Source organism: Lepisosteus oculatus, chromosome 13 (genome assembly GCF_040954835.1).
Source record: "Lepisosteus oculatus isolate fLepOcu1 chromosome 13, fLepOcu1.hap2, whole genome shotgun sequence".
Classification (NCBI taxonomy): domain Eukaryota; kingdom Metazoa; phylum Chordata; class Actinopteri; order Semionotiformes; family Lepisosteidae; genus Lepisosteus; species Lepisosteus oculatus.
The window spans coordinates 16,536,085-16,555,288 of NC_090708.1; the positions used below are offsets into that span (position 1 = coordinate 16,536,085).

The 19,204-nt window shown below is 37.8% G+C and overlaps 1 protein-coding gene across 4 annotated transcripts in view; it reads left to right on the top strand.

Annotated features, from left to right (window-relative positions):
• The first annotated feature begins 18,215 nt into the window (after positions 1 to 18,215).
• Positions 18,216 to 19,204, top strand: part of sphkap (SPHK1 interactor, AKAP domain containing) — a 98,318-nt gene continuing 97,329 nt past the window's right edge. For 3 of the 4 annotated variants that reach the window (XM_015361426.2, XM_015361425.2, XM_015361428.2), the window contains exon 1: positions 18,216 to 18,414. The gene's annotated coding sequence lies outside the window, so the exon portion shown is untranslated. The remainder of the gene's footprint in view (positions 18,415 to 19,204) is intronic. The other variant, XM_015361429.2, reaches the window with a different exon arrangement.

Below are 19,204 nucleotides of genomic sequence, written 5' to 3' on the forward strand. Positions count from 1 at the left end.
AACTGTAGCTTTGTGGAAGGCCATCCAAGACCATATGTAGAGTGCGAAGACTCACCACAAGTTCTGTCTTTCCTCCTTGTTGTGTTGTGCAGTCGAATAAAGGACATAGACCACCGAGAGAGTGCAAGATAATGCAGGAGAGCGCTTCCAAGCGGGACAGAGAATGTACAGCGGGAAAAGGGCTTTTTTAACAACTTTCTGCACATACCACTAATTTAGCAGCATGTCCAATTTCTCCTATGGACTAGATTTTTCTTTTAATTTAGTTTCTACCCTCTGACTTCTTCACAACAACACAAACTAAAGATATTAAAATTAACACCCAACCCCAAAGTTAACTCAGGATACACAAATTAATATAACTTATATTTCTTTCCCACCCCTGCTGGGAAATCGGCAGTGGTACTGTTCCCGCCCTGCAAGGGACGCCCTGCTTTACAACAAACTATTTATAAACTCTTCAGTAATTCAGCAGAATACTACAACTTCACTCCGTTACACATAAATAAGATAAGATCACTTTATTGGCCATATACAATTTTTTGTATTAGGAATTTGTTTTTTCACATACCCCAACTTGCTCTTCATGAGACACACAAACAGGGAGAGAAGCTTGGGGTCAGAGCACAGGGTCAGCCATTTATACAGCACCCCTGGAGCAGTTGGGGTTAAGGGCCCTGCTCAAGGGCCCGACAGAGTAGGATTCCTCTGCCAGCCGCAGGATTTGAACTAGCAACCTTCCAGCCAAAGGTGCAGATCCTCAGCCACAGAGCCACCACACTACCCAACAGGTTATATGGAAAATAGGTGTATTATAAGCATGGTAAGACCAAGGCAAACAAAAATAACATGCAAACAGATCCAGAACCCACACATCTCCTGGCTTGCCACCTTACACTGCTGAAAATTAAACTAAAATGTCCAAGTACAGTATGAACCAGCTAACCCTGAGACCGTGTAGTGTTAGAAGGAATGTGTTTCATTCCTTGTAAACTCATACTTCCTCTGATCTCGCAAGCCTGCTGGCATTTATAATTAAAAATAAACCTCACCTCATGAAGAAAGTGATGCACTTATTGATAACTACTATCAAAACCTACAGTGCTGTGCAAACCTGATGAGTTAAGCCCTGGAGACAGAGGAGTCTTCAACATGAAGATGAGATTTAGTGTGGTGCAGGTATCTAATTTCAAGCCCAGAGGTGTCTCAGATATTTATTTGGAAAAGCGGTCCAAGGTTTTTTTTAACAAAAGTGTCTTTTTTGTGCCCACAAGAAAGCAGCTCCAGTACCAAGTAGCAAACACTGTGCAGTTGTCATAAAAGAAGGTAATAAAGCTTAAGTTGCCCTTGCATGCTGTTTTATCTTATTGTAGCATTGTTTCACTTACTAATGTGCATCTTTGACCATTTACAAATTAAACCAATACAATTTAAGAATTTGCCTTTTCTTTCCATTTTTTTTCTTGAATTGTTTTGATATCTTGAACTAGTGAGTACAATTTAAGCTTCCCTTACTAATAAATACTTGTAGTTTATTTAAATATCCAACCTTCCGTTTTCTAACTGCTTTATCCAATACAGGGTCATGGGGGGGGGGGGGGGGCAGAGACTATCCCAGCAAACAGTGGGCGCAAGGCAGGGTACATCCTGGATGGGATGCCTGTCCATCAGAGGGGGCACACAAACACAAACATACACACACTCACACCAGGATCAATTTTCCCAGAAGACATCTTACCTACCAGTATGTCTTTGCACTCTTGGAGGAAACCAGAGCACCTGGAGAACACCAATGCAAACAAGGGGAGTGCATACGAACTTCAGGCAGGTTTCTCACTAAGTCTATAATGGAAACCAGGGCCCCAGTGCTGAAAGACAGCAATGCTAACTACTGTACAATCGTGCTGCCCTTGTTAAAATGCTGTATATTAAATTTAATATTATTTCATAACTCCTAAAACTGTACACCTAGACCTATCACAGTAGAGTTTGTGTGTTATGTTGTCTTAGCCATGAGGTAATTGAATGTAGAAGAACCTTTCTCAGAATATAAAGGAATAATTGTGTGATACTTTCAGCTATGCCAAACACACTCCTATTATTGCATCAGTCTCTGTTATTTTTACTTTCATTGACTGAAAATAAATGAAAAGTAATTTGATTTGGATTTTTTCCCCGAAGATTACACAAATACATACTTTCCTGGTCTCCATTTCAAAATCAATTTCAGGGAATGATCCTCTCTCACCTATCAGAGATGGCAATTTGCGTGGTGTCCAATATTAGGTCAATGATAATGACAATTCCTCTTCCTCTGCTGAGTGTACAGATTGTGTCAGGTTTTGCTTCCTAGTAAATCGAGTAGAAAATTACATAAGGCCTTGACTTTCAGTGTGACTTATTTCACAAGCAAGCGACTTTCAGGATGTCTGCCAGCGAGGAACAGCTCTAACTTACTTAACACAAAAGCACTTAATCTCTTTGAAGCACTATTGAAATTTCCAATAACAACATGCAACATAATAATGTATCTTAAAGGTGGAAGATGAGGGCCAAGAGGCAGGGCACAGTTGTCAGAACACTGCCAGGGCCAGGTTAGGGATTAACAGCCAGGGCTCTGTCCCAGACTGTGACCTTGTAATGATATCAGTGAGAAATGTCCAAATCCTGCAACTGGCACTAAATCCTCTTGAAGGTTTTGCAGAGCTTGCAATGTGTGAAAGGATGAACAGCTCAATGAGTGGGTGGAGGAAGGACATCTGTTCTTCCTCTTTCTGTCTGCTTTTTACAGGCCTTTTACAGATACAACACTTCAGCCATGGGTTCCCTGCCAGGCTCATGATCCCATTGGCTCTCTAATGCCATTGCATGCTCTGAATCTCCCCACCATGCTGGAAAATACTGTGATAGTGGCTGCAACTGGATTATGGGTTCCTCAACTGCATGTCCATATGGCTGGAAGTCACAGCAGATTTCCCACCACTAGTTAGGGAGCAGAGTGAAATGGGAGAAGATTCAAAGTTCTTTGGAGGCAACCACAGGCAATATCCCATATCATGGAGCTAAAGGTCTGAGTGGTGGTCCTGGCACTAAGACACTTCATGCCTGTGTTCTTTGAAGGCCTTGTGCTTGTCAGAATGATCATAGAGCCTTCATTGATTGATCCTTCTAGCAGCCACCACAAGTTCCCACACCGTGTGTGGACAGATATGAGATCACTCTCCAGGAAGTCCAGCTGCCCTTGTGATACAACAGGATGGCAGCTTTACAGAGTCAGAAGGCTACACAAAGAACATTCATTTTTTTATATTTGCAGTGTGGCATTACGGAGATGTTTTGGAGTATACCATTCACATAAAATGGCCCAACGTGTCCTGAACTGCAGTTTGGTATCTATGCTGTCCAACATTAGCTCACACTAGATTTTCCCTTTAAATTTTCACCAGTTCTTCCTCTGATTAATGGAAACTCATAATTAATGACCGACCTTTTATTATTTGGCTTTTCTAGTTTAACAGTAAGCTCTGTTGGGCTCCATGCATTATTATCAGCCTTGCTGAGTGTCCCCTTGTGCTGCCTACTTGCAAAAGGAAAATGACCTTTCCCCAGACACTACTGTTTCAGCGCCTCTGGAAATGCACTTCCTGCCAACAGTGTTGACATTTTAGTCTTGATGTCTTGGTTTTTATGTAGACAAGGTTTCAGAAATCAGATGTATTCTTATTTGTGTGTCTATTTTGCAATTTACTTTCCTAATCCTGTATACTGTCAATCTTTATCAATCTCATACTCTAAGAACAACAAATGTACACATTGTGACAGGTATGTCCAGAGAACAATGTCCTTTAGTGGAAGAATGAAATGAGGATCAGAAGGACAAAAAAAAAAACATAACAAAAAACCAAATCAAAATAAAAACCAACATGCAATTGATTTTGTTATAAAGAAGTTGGGAGTTTGGGATTGTCCAAAATGTGAAGTTCTATGGTTGAACACCTTTCATACATAAAATGCCAGCCTTATGAGTTAATATACAGTATTATAGATTTTTGAGATGTGTGAGAATCAGCTCATTCATTTCTCGTAATTTGTAATGTTTGCAATATTTACTGTACAGTATGTACTCAGTACTTTTCTTCATGCTTGGGAGCTATCCTGTTATTGCAGCCTTTTAGAAACACATAGATAGTGTACTGTTTTAATAGAGAATGAATTGAGACCTGATCCCTGTTTATTTCTACATAATGATGACTCACTGAGTGGTTTTAATGAAACCCAAGATAGAATAGTGTTGGTAAGTGTGGCAGATTGGCTTATGAAGGGACTGCATTTACAATAGAACTGTCACTAGATACCATTATACAGCTTTTAATTACATGTAAATACCCAGACTTGGGATGATTGACTTAATTTTTGCATAATTGTAAAAGACTTGAGAATTTCACATTCTCACATGGGTGCAACTATTTGAGAATGTGAGTATTTAAAGGGCATGCCCTGTGACTGGGCTGATGAACGGATTTTTGGGTGTTGTGTCTTTGTTCTAAGGGTTGGCAAATAAGGCATGACCTTCATGTCATTTTGTCACTGTTTTGGGTTTATCTGTGTCTCGGGATTACCCTGTTTCACGGCTAAGGTCTGCGATTTGAAGTTTTAACTACTGTGAAGAAAATGATCTTTCAGCTCTGTACTGAACATGTTAATTAGCCAACAATGCAATGTGGCCATGTTAAGAGACATGGCTAAGGTGAGCAGTAAACTGCTAGATTAAAAGGTTTGTGTGTGCAGGTTTGTGTACATTAGAAGCTTGGAATTTGGTCTCCACTTTCCTGGCCAAACATTCACCAAATTAAGGTAACAACACTACTAATTTTCCTATTCTTGTGTATAATCTCTTCACATGTAGATCATTGTCATTGTTTTTTTTTAAGTTCTTTTCCCCTTGAAAAACTTGGACCTTATGTCTCTGTCCTATTGAGTACAGTATTTTGTTTTCCAAGCTCGCTACTATGCCTCTTTTGAAGACTGAACTATTAAAGGAAGCAGCCACAAGCTTTTGAATTAAAAATGTGCTGAAATTATGAAAAAAAAATATTCTCAATGGATCTTTTAAACTGACTTCAGTCACATGGAATGTTGAGTTATAAGGTGTGAGCTCAAGGAATAACTGATCTCTATATTATTGATTACAAATTTCTCTGCAGTTCAGTGCCAGAAACAGACTTTAGTCCAATCCACCTCCGTTATGTAGTAATAGCTATAAATGTTGATAGGATTTTTTTCCCTTACAGATGCACAAGATCGAAAACTACATCTCTTTTTAATCAACCTTTAACTAGATGCTGATTATTGGGACAAACCCTGCCTTTTCAAAAAATGTGCTTTCTTTAATGTCATTTAGATTTACTGCATGTACTTGCTTCCAAAAGTGATGAATGACAATAGGAATGTAGAACTCCTTTGTGAAAGCAATTTGACTAATTTAATATAAATATTAAATTCTGGTGCCAGAGCATGAAATAATGCAAATGCACAATTTTATATTCTGTAGTATAAGTTATCAACTATTGTCATTGCTCCAAAAACCAAGCAATAATTAACTGGTGTGTTGCACTTACACCCATCTGACAGATCCAAAGAAGCTCTTAATGTAGAAATGCACTCCAATTAAAACATATTGTTCAGCTGATGTAGTTGCTCCACACTTGACGCCTTCTAGCCTATATTTACAATAGATTATGGCTTAGAGGAGGCTGGTGTACAATGATTGGGTGAGCTCTCTGGTACATTTTCCAATTGAAATATGCCAGAACCAGATGGCTGATACCATATCATGGCATAACTATGGTTCATAGAAGTCCCTCTGTACTTTCTTTACTATCATTTTGAAAAATAAGTGGTTGTATTGATATGGACACTGATGACCTAATGGAAGGCTTTTATACAATGCAGCCACCATTGAAATGCTCCTTATGTCTTTGCTTTTCCTCTGTGGGATTGTTGGTCCTATCCACACAGAAGCATTCTTCCTTCCTTCAGAGGAAACCATTCTGTCATAGTTACACTACTGTAGCTTCCCCACTGAAGCTCAGCCAGTCAATGGCATTGGGTTAGATGTGCACCAACAAAGGGATAAAACCAACTGGTATGGTATTAGCAGACAGGGGTTTCTGACATGTTCCATGGTCTATTGAGCCATAGTAGAAAGTGGCAGAAAGTAGTACGATCTTATAATTGTCACACTTCATATACCGTGAATGGTCCCATCTGAGAAGGTCCACAGAACTCTTTGGTGGTGACAGATCAGTCATACTGGACCTCCAGGACCTTGCTTGATTCTACTCTGGCCAGTGCTTGTTGGCAGCCATTTGAACAAAAATGAGGCATGGTGGAACAAACCTTGAGATTGTGATGAACAGTTTGTTCATGCAAACATGTCTTTAACCAACCCAAATTGTATATAGTTTTTGCAAGTAATAATTAACTTATTTAATTAGCATATTTATATTGTTTTTGTGATTCTTAGTGATGCCACAGTGTAGGTCTTATCTTAATGAGGTTGCACTTGCTGTTTTTGGGCTTAGTTCAAAGAAAGTGATATACTGTAATTTAATAGGAGAGAAATAAATATGGTGATGCCATGAACATCCAGCATTGTGTGCTTTGTATTATGTGTGCTAAAGTTTAGAAGTAGTACAGTACATAGCAGTAACAGCCTGAACCATGATGACTGGTGTAGATGTATATAGTACAATACATACCTTGTACGTGTCTGTGACTGTTCAAAGTAACTGTCATGTTGAACGCTCCTAGTAATATTGAAACAGCTGTCTGTGGCTATTAACTTTGTGCTAAGCTCAAAAAGGCACACGGAAATGTCAAGACTGTACTGTTTCCTGTAGCACTGTGATTGAAGAACTGATTAATATTCATAAGCCCTTGCAAATAATAAAACATCCTAACCCAGGAGGTGCACTCCTTATAAAATATACAAATGTGAGTTTAGTCTTATACTTATTCATTTTCATGTTTGTATCTGTTTAAAATTTTTTTCTTGTTTTTTACAAACTGTCAAAGAGCAAACAGGCTTTCAACTAATGTTCCATTTTAGCTATCCTTGTACGTGCTTTGGCTCAATTCACATTTTAAGGTTCATGAAATAAGTCCATACAGCTGATGGAGGATTGAGGTAAGACATCTGAAACTCTGGAAGAAATATTCATACTGGACAGTTTTTAGATTAAGTCTCAAACCAGCACAAAAAGAAACATAGTGTAAACAGAAGTATGTACCTATTAACAGTTATTTAAAATCCAGAACCTGTAAGATCTATGTAGATATAGCCAGGATTGATCAGCATTTAACAGAACGTTTGCAACTTCTAAATCTTGTTCGAGAACAATCATCAGTTAATTTCTTCTACATTACTCTATCTTGGAAAAGTACGTCACATTGTAAATCAAGAAGCTTGCATTTTCCAATCTCTGTCAGACAACTACAGACTGGAGATCATAGGTAAAGAAAACCTCTCTCTTTGCACAAAATTGCTCCTGACATGATGATGATAGAGCAAATCATCTTGAAAAAAGTAAACTGATGCAAGAGTGAGGGGATTCCAGTCGGACCCGACGTGTAAATCTGTTAATGTTTGCACTGTTGTAGTGGAATATCAGTTGGAAATATGCATTCCCAAACAGGTGAAAACTGTGGAAGTACCGTACATTTACAGAAAAGAACCAGAAATATTTCATTAAACAAATTATTGTGGGGGTACAGACCAGGTTACCCAGACATGTTGTTGAAGCCCGTACACCATTTTCTAGAAACGGCTGGATGAAATTCTTGGATCGGTTTACTTCTAATTTTACAATAGCCAGGTTGGGCTGAATGTCCTAATCTTGTTTGGAACCTTTATGGTCTCAGTGCAAAAACAAGTTTTATGTTAACAGCCATGGCAATGAAGGTGATAATAGAGTTGCTGTAGTCTGGTGTTAAGTGCTTGGCTCAGTGGCCAATGGTGCATACAGTAGCTCACATCTCTGGGATTATGACTGAATGCCTTTAAATTGGAAATCCCCCAAAATGTGCTTTAATAGAGGCGCATTTAATTTCCTTACTGGTACTCCCTTTCACACATGTGATATCAAATAGGTATCTTACCAGTTCATCTGTTCTCCAAACTGCAAACAGCTCTTGTTGTGTTGTTCGTGGTGGTCAAATCCTAACTGACACCAAGAAACTATCATGTCCATAATGGCAGTACAAGCCCCTGTGGCAAACCTCTGTAGAACACGTACCTACTTTTCATTACACTGAATCACGAATAATGAAATTCAAAATAATCTCTTCTAGAAAGCTCCAGTTGATAAGTACAACACTGTTGATCACGATATCGTTATGTGAAACATCACAACAGCATATTTCTGCATTACTGTCCCCAAGGAGATTATTTTATCAATTTTTGTTACCAAAATTTAGCCCTTTTTCCATTTAAGCAATCAGTCACGAATACCAAGGCTGTCAAATGCCAATGCCAAAAAACAATGCCATTAAATGTGAGGTTCATGTTAAAATTCTTATTTTGTTCCCCATATACCAACAGCATATCATCACCACAGCTATTGCATGTAGATCTGTTAGCACAGACAGAATACAGTAGTTACAGTATATGGAATGGAGTTATTTTGACTGCAGGCAGAGAAACAGAAACCCTGTCTTTCACAGAGGCAGGATCTCTGGTTTGTATGCTTCTGCATTAACTTATTGCAAAAGTGTTATCTGCTGTAATCAAAACAATAAAAGCAAAATTAATAAAGAGTTATAAATAGCATTAGGAATTTATTGCATTATGCTTCACTGCTAATAAATGATTAAATTTAACAAACCAAAGCTACTCTGTCTATTACCTTTACTTTTTGCCTACGGCCTTCAGCATGAAGACAATTCCATCTATCGCTGAACCTGGTAATTCAGAGGAAAGAGAGTATGGTCTGAACTATGCTGAGATATTAAAGGAAATAAAAATGCATGAACATACAGTATAGCTCCTGTTATAGCTTTTTCGTACCAGCTCTCTGTGGATTTCAGAAAATAATGTACTGCTTCTCATTGTTAGGGGTTTGAACTGAAAACTCCCCTGTAGATCTACACATCATTTGTGCTTTTGGCCACTTTCAGCTCCCAAACTGAGGTTCAGAATCCTTGGGGGCTGTGCTTTCTATTGTGTTCCTCCAAAGCTCCAAGGCTATTTTGGATCTTACTAGTCAGTCTGCATTTTCTAATGCTGTTTCTTAGCTTACTTTCGTACACTGGCTTCTAATTCTGTTCAGTGTGTTCAATTAATTTATGTAGAACAGTCTCTATATCTTTTTTTGTCTTGTTTTTTTCGTTGTAAGGTGTCTTGAGATATTCTGTCATGAATTTCTACAAAACAATAAACAGCATCATATTGCTAATTTAGATTATACAGTTAAATGTCTCATTGGAAAATATCACTATGCATTAAAAATTAAAACCGTAAAATTGATATCCACAACATGTAGATTCTTGTGAATTCTGCAATGCCAGCCTTTTTACACTTAGTGAAAGAATTCAGAGAAGATTGCATTAACTTTAACAAGTTCCCTTCAAACTACATATCAGAATAAAATGTTCAGGTGGGTAGCTGCATCAACACGCGTACTGTAGGGTGCAAAGGAACAAGTAAAGGTTAATTCCATGCTGAAAAGAGAAGTAAGGAAACAATGTTTCAGCTATGGAGCCTTCTTCGGGTGTAAGGATAAAAGGTTTTCTTCTTGTAATCTTGCAAAGACCAAATGAAGACAGTTCAGGAAGGGGATGTCTTTTGGATCTCTGCTACTGTATAGCTACAAAACTCGTTCAAAAACACATTCACTTTGCAATCAGTTTTTACGCATCTCTTGCATGAGCACACAACAAGGAATAATTTGCAGTCATCCGCTAATTAGCAAAATGCCTCAGCTGCATAGCCGAAAACAATCGTTAAAAATCTACAAAAACAAATAAATCCATGTGCCTGTATTCTGCTGCCTGAGCGTTAGATGAGTCAGGGAAGTTATTTTAAACTACTGGCATGCAACACAAGAATACTCAAACATACAGTATCCACAATATATTTTATTTTCCGCACCTTCATATCATCTTCTGTGCATCCAGTAGACTACTCATTCAATAAGTAGTAAACAACAGCATCCTATGGCAAAAGTATTTTTAAAGTTATTCCTTGCAAGCATGCACCCCTGCTGTGCATTTGAATTTGACTCTTCCTTCCCACTCTCGTCTTGCTTTTCAGGTTTTACTGACAAGGGGATTGGCAGTCAACAGATCTCATAGTTCATTGAGAAAATGTGAAGGGCTGGGATACCTTGAAAGCTAAGGCCAATGGCTACTAATGGTCGTTCTTTGTACAATGGGTTGTAGGGGAATGAGCCAAGTTTCCCAGTCATGTTAATAAATCTGAACCCCTGGCTCCTTTCAAGATACAGCTTTACAAGATCCTTGGCTCAATTAGCTCAATTAGCAACAGACTACTGAAAAGGATGAATGGCCTCCTCTGTTTTATAACCTGTTTTATGTTCTTAATGCAATGTATCAGATCTTCAGTCTTCTGAGTTCTATCTGCAATGTTTTCATGTTTGAGTAAAAAATAATACCATATGAAACTATAGCTTCATGTGGTTATTTCTGAAAATGTGTGGTATTTAAATGTAAGTGAAGCTGGTACCTTCAACAGTGTTTTCAGATGGGTAGCATTTAGATGATTCTCTTGAAAGTCTAACATAAATGTGAGAGGCCATTAGGAGCAAATGAGACCACAAAAACAAATGTGTACACTGTAACTCATTTCAGTCTCGGACCAGAAAGATTTTCTAATTCTGAAACCAGCACATTGTACTATTCTGGACATACAAATAAATAACTTTAGCACTGCATTTTTTGTGCACGGTACATTTGTTTAATATTAGGGATGCAATAGACGTCTCTCTTTTCAAGTGATGATAGGACCCCTACGAGTTTCAGTAGTGTGAAATCATGATGGTCAAAACCAAACTTACATTTAAATACAGATTTATAAATGGATTAGGCATCCAGGTCAGTCAAAAGACTTACATTCATTTGAATTCAACCTTAATATAAAAAATCTGATATTTTTCTGAACCTTTTAAACCAGAGGTTCTATACACTTCTAATCAAAGAGCCAGAATATTTCTGTGAATATCAGTGAGTTTTAAAACTAACAGACAGGTAGAAAAGGATGAGGGCATCTCTGCAGAACTGGAGACAGCCCAGATCTGCTTCAGAGAGAAGTGGATTTTAAATGCATTCTTTTGTATTCCTGATTTACATTATAAAGGGAAAAAAGCAAACTGTGTTCATAGTCATTCGCTTTTAAGTAAAGCGGAATAATGTCAAGAATCGCTTCAAAAATGTTGTTTGTATGTTCAGAACCATAAAGGTAACAGTCAAGAAAACATCAAGGCCTTCTCATCTCATGCCTTTTTAAAAAGAGCACTGATCTAGCTTGAGTCTGCATGAGTACTATTAAAACTTGGTCCCCTTTCTGTGTGTTAATAATTGATCTGATCTGATAAAAATGCTAATAAAATGAATGAAGCAAGTGAGCCATCTGAATATTTATTTTTCTGGCTTTCTGTTTGATGAGGAAAATCTGTCAAAACTGTGTTTTGCCTGAAGAGACAATTGAATCACATAAGCAGGCCAGCCAAAAAAGGAAAACGAAAAAGCCTGTAAAGACAAAAAAATGTTTTCCTCAATTAAGGCTTCATGAAATCAAATATCAGTAGCCTTCCTTGCTAGATCAGAATCTGATTAATTTTCCACTTGAGCAACATTAACTGCTTCACATTCCAAGTGAAATAATGAAGTCAAGTGATCCTGTAAAGATATTTCATATTTTTTTAATGGGCTGTCAAGCTTAAAGCTATGATATTCCCTTGCTGTTGCTGAGCCTCGATCGCATCAATTCAAGTCAATGAGGTAAAGATTGAAAGCAATTTGTCAATGCTGTCGATCATTACAACGTTAACTTCAACAGCATCTGTCAGAAGGCACGGCTTCCAGAGGGAAAACAAAATGAGACATGCTGCTATGGGAAATATTGGTATTTATTCTACTGAGTCGGAGTTTGTATGCTCTTGAGAATGCAGCTTGTTCAAATAGTGTGTACAGGTTTTCACTTCTGAACAGTAACTAATAGTGACATGCATAAAGCAAAATAGTTTTTTCTATGTATATTACAGTACTTACATTAAACACACATTTATGTATATATACACAGTTTCTCTAGCCAAATTATTAGTATACACCTCTTCCTGGGCTGGGCAGTTGCCAACAGCAGGAACAGTTTCAAGAGGAAATGTCGTCTGTTCCACAAGGTTTGGAAATATCTGCTGCCTGATACCATCCTATTACAATTGAGCAGGATCATGCAAATCTGAGGCTGTGATGAAGGCAATGGTGTGTGCAATTGAACGGCGTGTTTCACCAGTTCTGTGTAACATTGTAAGCTGGGGATGAAACGTCCTATTCCCTTCCTCAAGCCGGCCAAATTCTGGACAGTTCTGTGTTTGTGTGTCTGTGTATAACCCTATGATCATCAATGGGGAGCTCGGCACTTACAACTGCAACAGGCTCACAAAGCTATTATCAGGAAAGTGATCTTTATTGTAGTAAGTTGTTAAACAGATATGACAGAATTGCACTGTACTGATTAACATCTGGGGTGGCACAGTGGTGCAGTGGTTAGTTTTCCTGACTTGCAGCACTGGAGCCCTGGGTTCAGTTCCAGACCCCCAGTGCTATCTGCATGGAGTTTGTATGTTCTCCCCATGTTTGTGTGGGTTTCCTCCCACAGTCCAAAGACAACATCCTGGTAGTTTAATTGACTTCTGGTATGTGTGTCTTGACTGTTTGCCTAGCAGTGGACAGTCGTCCAGAGTGTGTTTTGTCTTGTGCAAACTCTTGCTGGGATAGGCTTGGGCTCCTCCACGACCCTTCGCTGAATGAAGCAGTTAGAAGATGGATGATTTGCTTTTGTCATCAACAAGGGATCAACTGTGAAACTCACAGGCTAGTAGCATCTGTGACCACATTTTGAGAACAATTAAAATTGTCATTCTATCACACAGGAACAAGTAATAGGTTTATTCCATGCTGAAAAAAAGAAGAAAGAGAACACAACGTTTCGGCCGTGGAGCCTTCTTCAAGTTCGTGCCAGGTTTTTGAGATTCTGTTCCTTTACTCTCATGGCCTGGAAGAGCATGTGAATGTTCACCGTCCCAGTGACCTGTATGCGTTAATAAATGTAAGTGTGTTTTTGACGCATACTGTAATTGCATGATTTATTTTTAAAGGAGCTCATGAAGGTGATCTTAAATTACACACAAGAAGTCCATAATGCAAACAGTTGTTTCATGCAGTGAAATTAATAAAGCTTATTAACTATTATTATTACTCTCTCGGATTCATACTAAGGCAGCAGAGTGGTTAGGGACACAGACCAGGTCATCTTTGAGTATGTTTTTAATTTACTGAAAAAGGTAAACGAATAAAGTGAGACAGGGTAACCTTCTTTTGAGGCCAAATAACCTTTTGTTTTTTTAATTCCAATTTTTTTTTCTTTTACCATGTACTGTACGTCTTTGAACCAGTAGATGTGCTTCAAACGAGGAACAGAATGACAATTGTCTATCCACAAATTACAGCAGCATAACCCCATCCTTTACCCTGTTTTACCCTGGAGACTGCTCAGTTCCTATTTCGGTCTGCAGGATACACAGACATACTGTAGGTTTTACAGTATGTATTAAAGATGTACTAAGTTTAAGATGGCTGATACTGCCACTTCAACAGCATGACTGCTGACCTTGAGGTTACTGTGAGGTCATAATTGTAAAAGAATAAAATCTGATATACCACATTTGATGTCTTTCTTATTATATTGGGCAATTTATGTTCTTGTGAATTGGGCTGAGATTTGAGTAAACCATGATTATCATCTCATTAATACATTCAGGTAATGTTTGCTTTTTTTCTATTTTGAAAATTTATGGCTTGTTCCTTTAAGGTACAATGGCCTTATTGGACCTGGGTTCAGGTCCTAGAAGTGCTAAGAAAGGAGGGGGAAAGCAGGGATTGCTAGTTGTGGAACTGGCATAGTGGCATAGAGGGCTCCTGTTCTCTTATTTGTATGCTTATAGTGAGAACTCTTCTGGTAAGTCAGACCTGGTCATTTGACAAGCAGTATCATGCTGGACTGTTTTGGAAAAGGTTACTTTTATATCGTATTCCAGTAAAAAAAATGTTACACTGGGTCTTATTTGTTTTCAAATTAAGTAGTTGGGAAATTTCCTTTTTAGAGATAATGTATTATTTTACATAGTAATTTGATTAACATGACACAGTGTTAGTGATGTTAGTGTGAGATTAGTGATGATGGCCGCCATTGCATCATCCAGGTAGAGCTACATATTAGAGGTGGTGGAAGGGGTCCCCATTACCTATAAAGCATTTTGACTGGAGTGGTATTATTATTGTTATTTATCACATTTCATTAATTATTATTATTGTTATTATAGATTAATTGCTTGGTAAATGTACAGTAACGTTCCCCAACACTGATGCTGGAGGTGATAGACTAATATTAGATTTTGATTTCACAGTATGAGGACAATTCTTACGCTTAGTTTATACTGATTTCAACTAAATTTGTATTTTTAGAAGAATTTCACAACATAAAAGGGATCCTTGCCCTTCAAACACATACTGTATACTCTATATTCTCTCATCTGTACAGCTACAATGAATGCACAAACATATTAGATGAGTGTATATCCAAGCCATATAGCATGGCTTTGTTGTTTAAATTCTAATGAAGGCAGAGAAAGAAGTTAATGGACCATGCTGAGCTGTTTCTCAGGGATCTGGCAACCACCCAAGCTGTATTTTATCCACTTCTCTTCAAGAAGTATTTTCAGCTTGCTAAGCACAATGGGTATTCTTTTTTGCTTTGACTGATTTCTGACACCAGATAGGTACATTTCAGAGATGTGACTAGTGCAGTGTGTGCAGGCAATTACTTAAAGTCTAGATAATGAGACAGACGTGGAGAGAGGGAATGAACATCACAACTCACGTCAGTCATGATTGTGCCAATCACAAGACAAGAACATAATTTGACAAACTGAGCCTGAGTGGACTATCCTTGACACCTTGAACAAAATAGTAACACACTGCATGCAGACAGGTCTTCCGCCTGCAGAATCACTGGCATGGATGTGCTTCAATGTTTGCACACCAGGGTTGTGACTTCATGTGTATGCAGTGCATAGGCACTAAGGGATGACAAAATCGCTCAACAGCAAACATTGACTTTAAAAATCAGGGAGCGGTACAGGCAATCTTACTGAAATTAAAACAAGAACAATCAGCATGAAGTACTGATTCACACATCTATTAATTAACTGGTATTTATGTAAAGGATGTTTCATAACCATTTAGCCACAAGGGTGTCTTGTAAAGTACCCCCCTTCTCATACCCAGGATGGGAGTGGCTTGCAGCCTGCAGTTTCTATGAGTAGCTGCAGCATTCCCATGAGACTGCCTGGCTGTGTGTCCCTCTCCCTTTCAATCAGGGACCCGGTCATCCAATCCAACCTTTAGCTAAACCTCTAACCACATTTATGCCCCAAAACCCCACTGAATCAGTGCTCTGACTTTGAGATACCTTAAGTAGCTCCCACAGTAGGCACTGATTCCAGCGGGGTACCTTTCCTGGGTCAGCCTCACCGTGCCAGGCTGCCCTGTCCATCTGCCTGTATCATCTAGGTCTGCTACTCTGAACCTTCAGATTTCTGAAGCATCCTGAGTCAACCTGAGACTCGCAGTTAAATCTCAACCTGTCATCTCAAGTGTGGATCTGCAGATATTACGCATGGCCATTAGTAGTTAGTCTCTTTCTTTAGTTGGGACAACACAGTCCTTATCAGGATCCCTTTAATTACTGAGCTTATTCTATATCATTCAATATCTTGTAGTTAATCCATATAGGATATATTTTACTTTTTTATCCATGGTAAGGGTATAAAATTGCAATTCTGCAAGTTGGTTTCTTTTCCAATTGAATATCTCTGTTAAATTAATTCAGACAGATTTTTGTTGAATTGGACATCTTTTTCAAGCTCATTACAGGTGATAATTAATAAGACTTTTTTTTTCAATTTACCCATGAGCAATTTTGAGGCTTGTTTAAATCTGTCCAATTAATCCAAGTGAGTGATTCAGTTTGGCCACAGTATCTGCTTGGCTCACGCATTACAATATAACATAAATTCAGACTTTTACAAGTGTTTTCTGTTTCTTGGGTTAGTTGAATGTTTGCTACATTCACATTGATTATGATGTTATTTAAAATTTGAATTGAATTTACATGTTACAAAAATTTCCATGTTTTCTTTAGGAAATGTCCAGTTCTAATGAACAATCACGTGAGCCTGCTGTTTGGTTCATGGTTTTCATTAACACTTCTATATATACCACACTCTCAAATTAGCACTAACAAGCATCAGCTTACCTGCTGGTATAGGTCTCTTTTATGGTCTCATTAATAATGAATTTACAGTATGCTTTCATGTGACTTTTACTGTAACATCTAATACAATGCTTGCATGACCAAAACCCTCAGTATAAAAAGTAAGCTGTATTTCACTTGTTTTGGAAATACAGTAATTACTTTTGACGTTTGCAGCTTTGCTTATACTGTACAAATATTCCAAAACAAAAAATACAAAAATAACTTTATCAGTTTAACTGGTCTTAGAATACTCTAGAATATAAGATGTCAAAATATAATGATGATATATTAGCTTAAAAACATTGTGAACACAGTGATTCAAATATCTGTGGGAATTTGTCAGAGATTTTCTCTTACAGCATTTAATTATACATGTCAAGTGCACCTGAATCACAACTAAATAATATGGCTAAATGATCGTTAGTGCCCCCAATAATTACAGCACTCATGCAGAAATCAATATGTATGCATGGCAATCAATAAACCATGTGAGAAATTCTCCTACTTTAAAAAATAGAATATTCCAATTGAAAACTGCATAATCTTTAAAAAAAACACGAACAGGAAAAAATCATAAAAGCTTTTGAACTAAAATGCTCCTTGTGCAATTCATAAAGGCCATACTGTAGTTATATGCTGGTTTAATTCATTTAAATGACAGCCCCTTCTAATATTAATCAAGCCCGCAGTAACACTGTATGACAGATACTGTGAAGCCTTTTACGTTATCGTATGATTTCCTAATCTCTCAGATATGTCAGATTTAATGACAGTATCCTGCAAGGCAAAATGTTTTATGTACTGATTTAATTATAATAGCATGGCTACGATCTTTTGCAGTTACATCAGAGTGTTACACACTTTCATGGTGAGATAAAAAGCTATGAGAACACAAACTTTGCACTCTTTAGTGTCACAAAAGGAAGTCCTAGATCTTAAATTGTTGTGTTTTAAAGCTCTCAAATATCTCAATACAATGACAATGAATTGTTTCTTAATGGATGCAACTGAAGCTTTGATCATCAATGTTCTGATCCAATGAGTAACTTAAGAATTATTATTCTGTTTAATAGTGCCACCTTTAACTTTACACATTATACCAACACAGTGCAGTTTTTGTGCAAAAGAGAAAAGCAACATTTAAGGTTAGCACCTACAGTACATTAAAAATTAAACTTTCATTAAATAAATGTTTACTTGTCTGTGAAAATGGTAAATCACTGATCACCTGAGCTAGGAACATTGCAGGCCAAAAACAGCAAACCTGCAAAAGGTCAGTGATACATATTGTGAAGATCTGTGGCAATAATGATCATTTAATGATAAATACACAGTGTCAGCAATAATAAACATAAAAATAAACATGAGCTCACCTTAAAACTTACACTCATATCCTCGCTATTAAAAACAAATGCATGAATTAGAGCAACCTTGCACAGTACAGTACTGTATGCGTTTGTATTTGCATCTTATTACTGTGTCAAGGGCAATTTCTCCAAACCGTAGGTGTGGATAACTGTGGCACCCGTCTTAACTCATTACCATAATCCACTCAGATTGGAGATTGTGTTTGCAGCAAGGAGGGAGGGTGCTGCCGTGTGTTCTTTACAATTAGGGCTATTCTCAGCTGACTTCTTTGCATTTTGCATCAGCACTCCTCCTGGAGCTAGGCAGAGATTAGCAACAGTCTACTAGCAACCAGCAGGCTCGGGCACATACAGGCAAAACCTTCCAAGATATTACATCCGAAGAGACACACTACTTTATTCAGCACCATGATCAGCTGCTAACTCCTGCGTTTGGTGAGTCCTGTTTGCAAATCTGTTTTCTTTTATTCTGTACTATTCCTGATAGAAGGATGTGGTTATCGAAATCCAGCAGCATGCTCCTCTGTCTTGTGACACCCTTCACAGAAAGTATATATTTACAGTAGTTGTAGACATTTCTGAAAGGGTTGAAAGAGAGCTATTGGCTATACTGATTTAGGATCTTAGGAAGTTTTTCTTTTATAAAGTGGCAGAAAATAAAGGGAGTGAAGTCAGAGGAGTGTGGTCTTTTTTTTTTATAAAGAGGTTCTCGTGCATCACACATGCTGCTTTCTCAAGGGATATTAGGGACACACACATGCAGATATCCAGGTTCCTTAGAGGACAGTTTTTGCTTGACATGCCTTCTTTTGTTAGCTCTTTCCACCCTCTTAACGGCTGTTGCATATCACGTGTGAATTAAGACCGTCTTCCACAATGAGTAACCAAACATTTTTCTTAAAATAAATTATATATATTATGCTTCTGAAACAATACGAAAAGAGTTGCCACATTTTCTCCTTGGAGATTTTACTGTGCTTGATATTAGAATGCTTAGACATTTGATGCACTAGAAATTTAATCAAAGAAATGATTGCACATACAAACAAATGCCAGTAGAGATCAGATAGCTTGAACACATGCATGAAATTTCTGTGCTTAAACAGCATGAAAAGGAAATGGCGAAATTATTAACAGTGCCCTTAAATCATCTACAACATTATGGTAATCCCCCCCACACACACCTAAGACAGCTGTTTCAACAGTCAGCATTTCAATTTAAAGA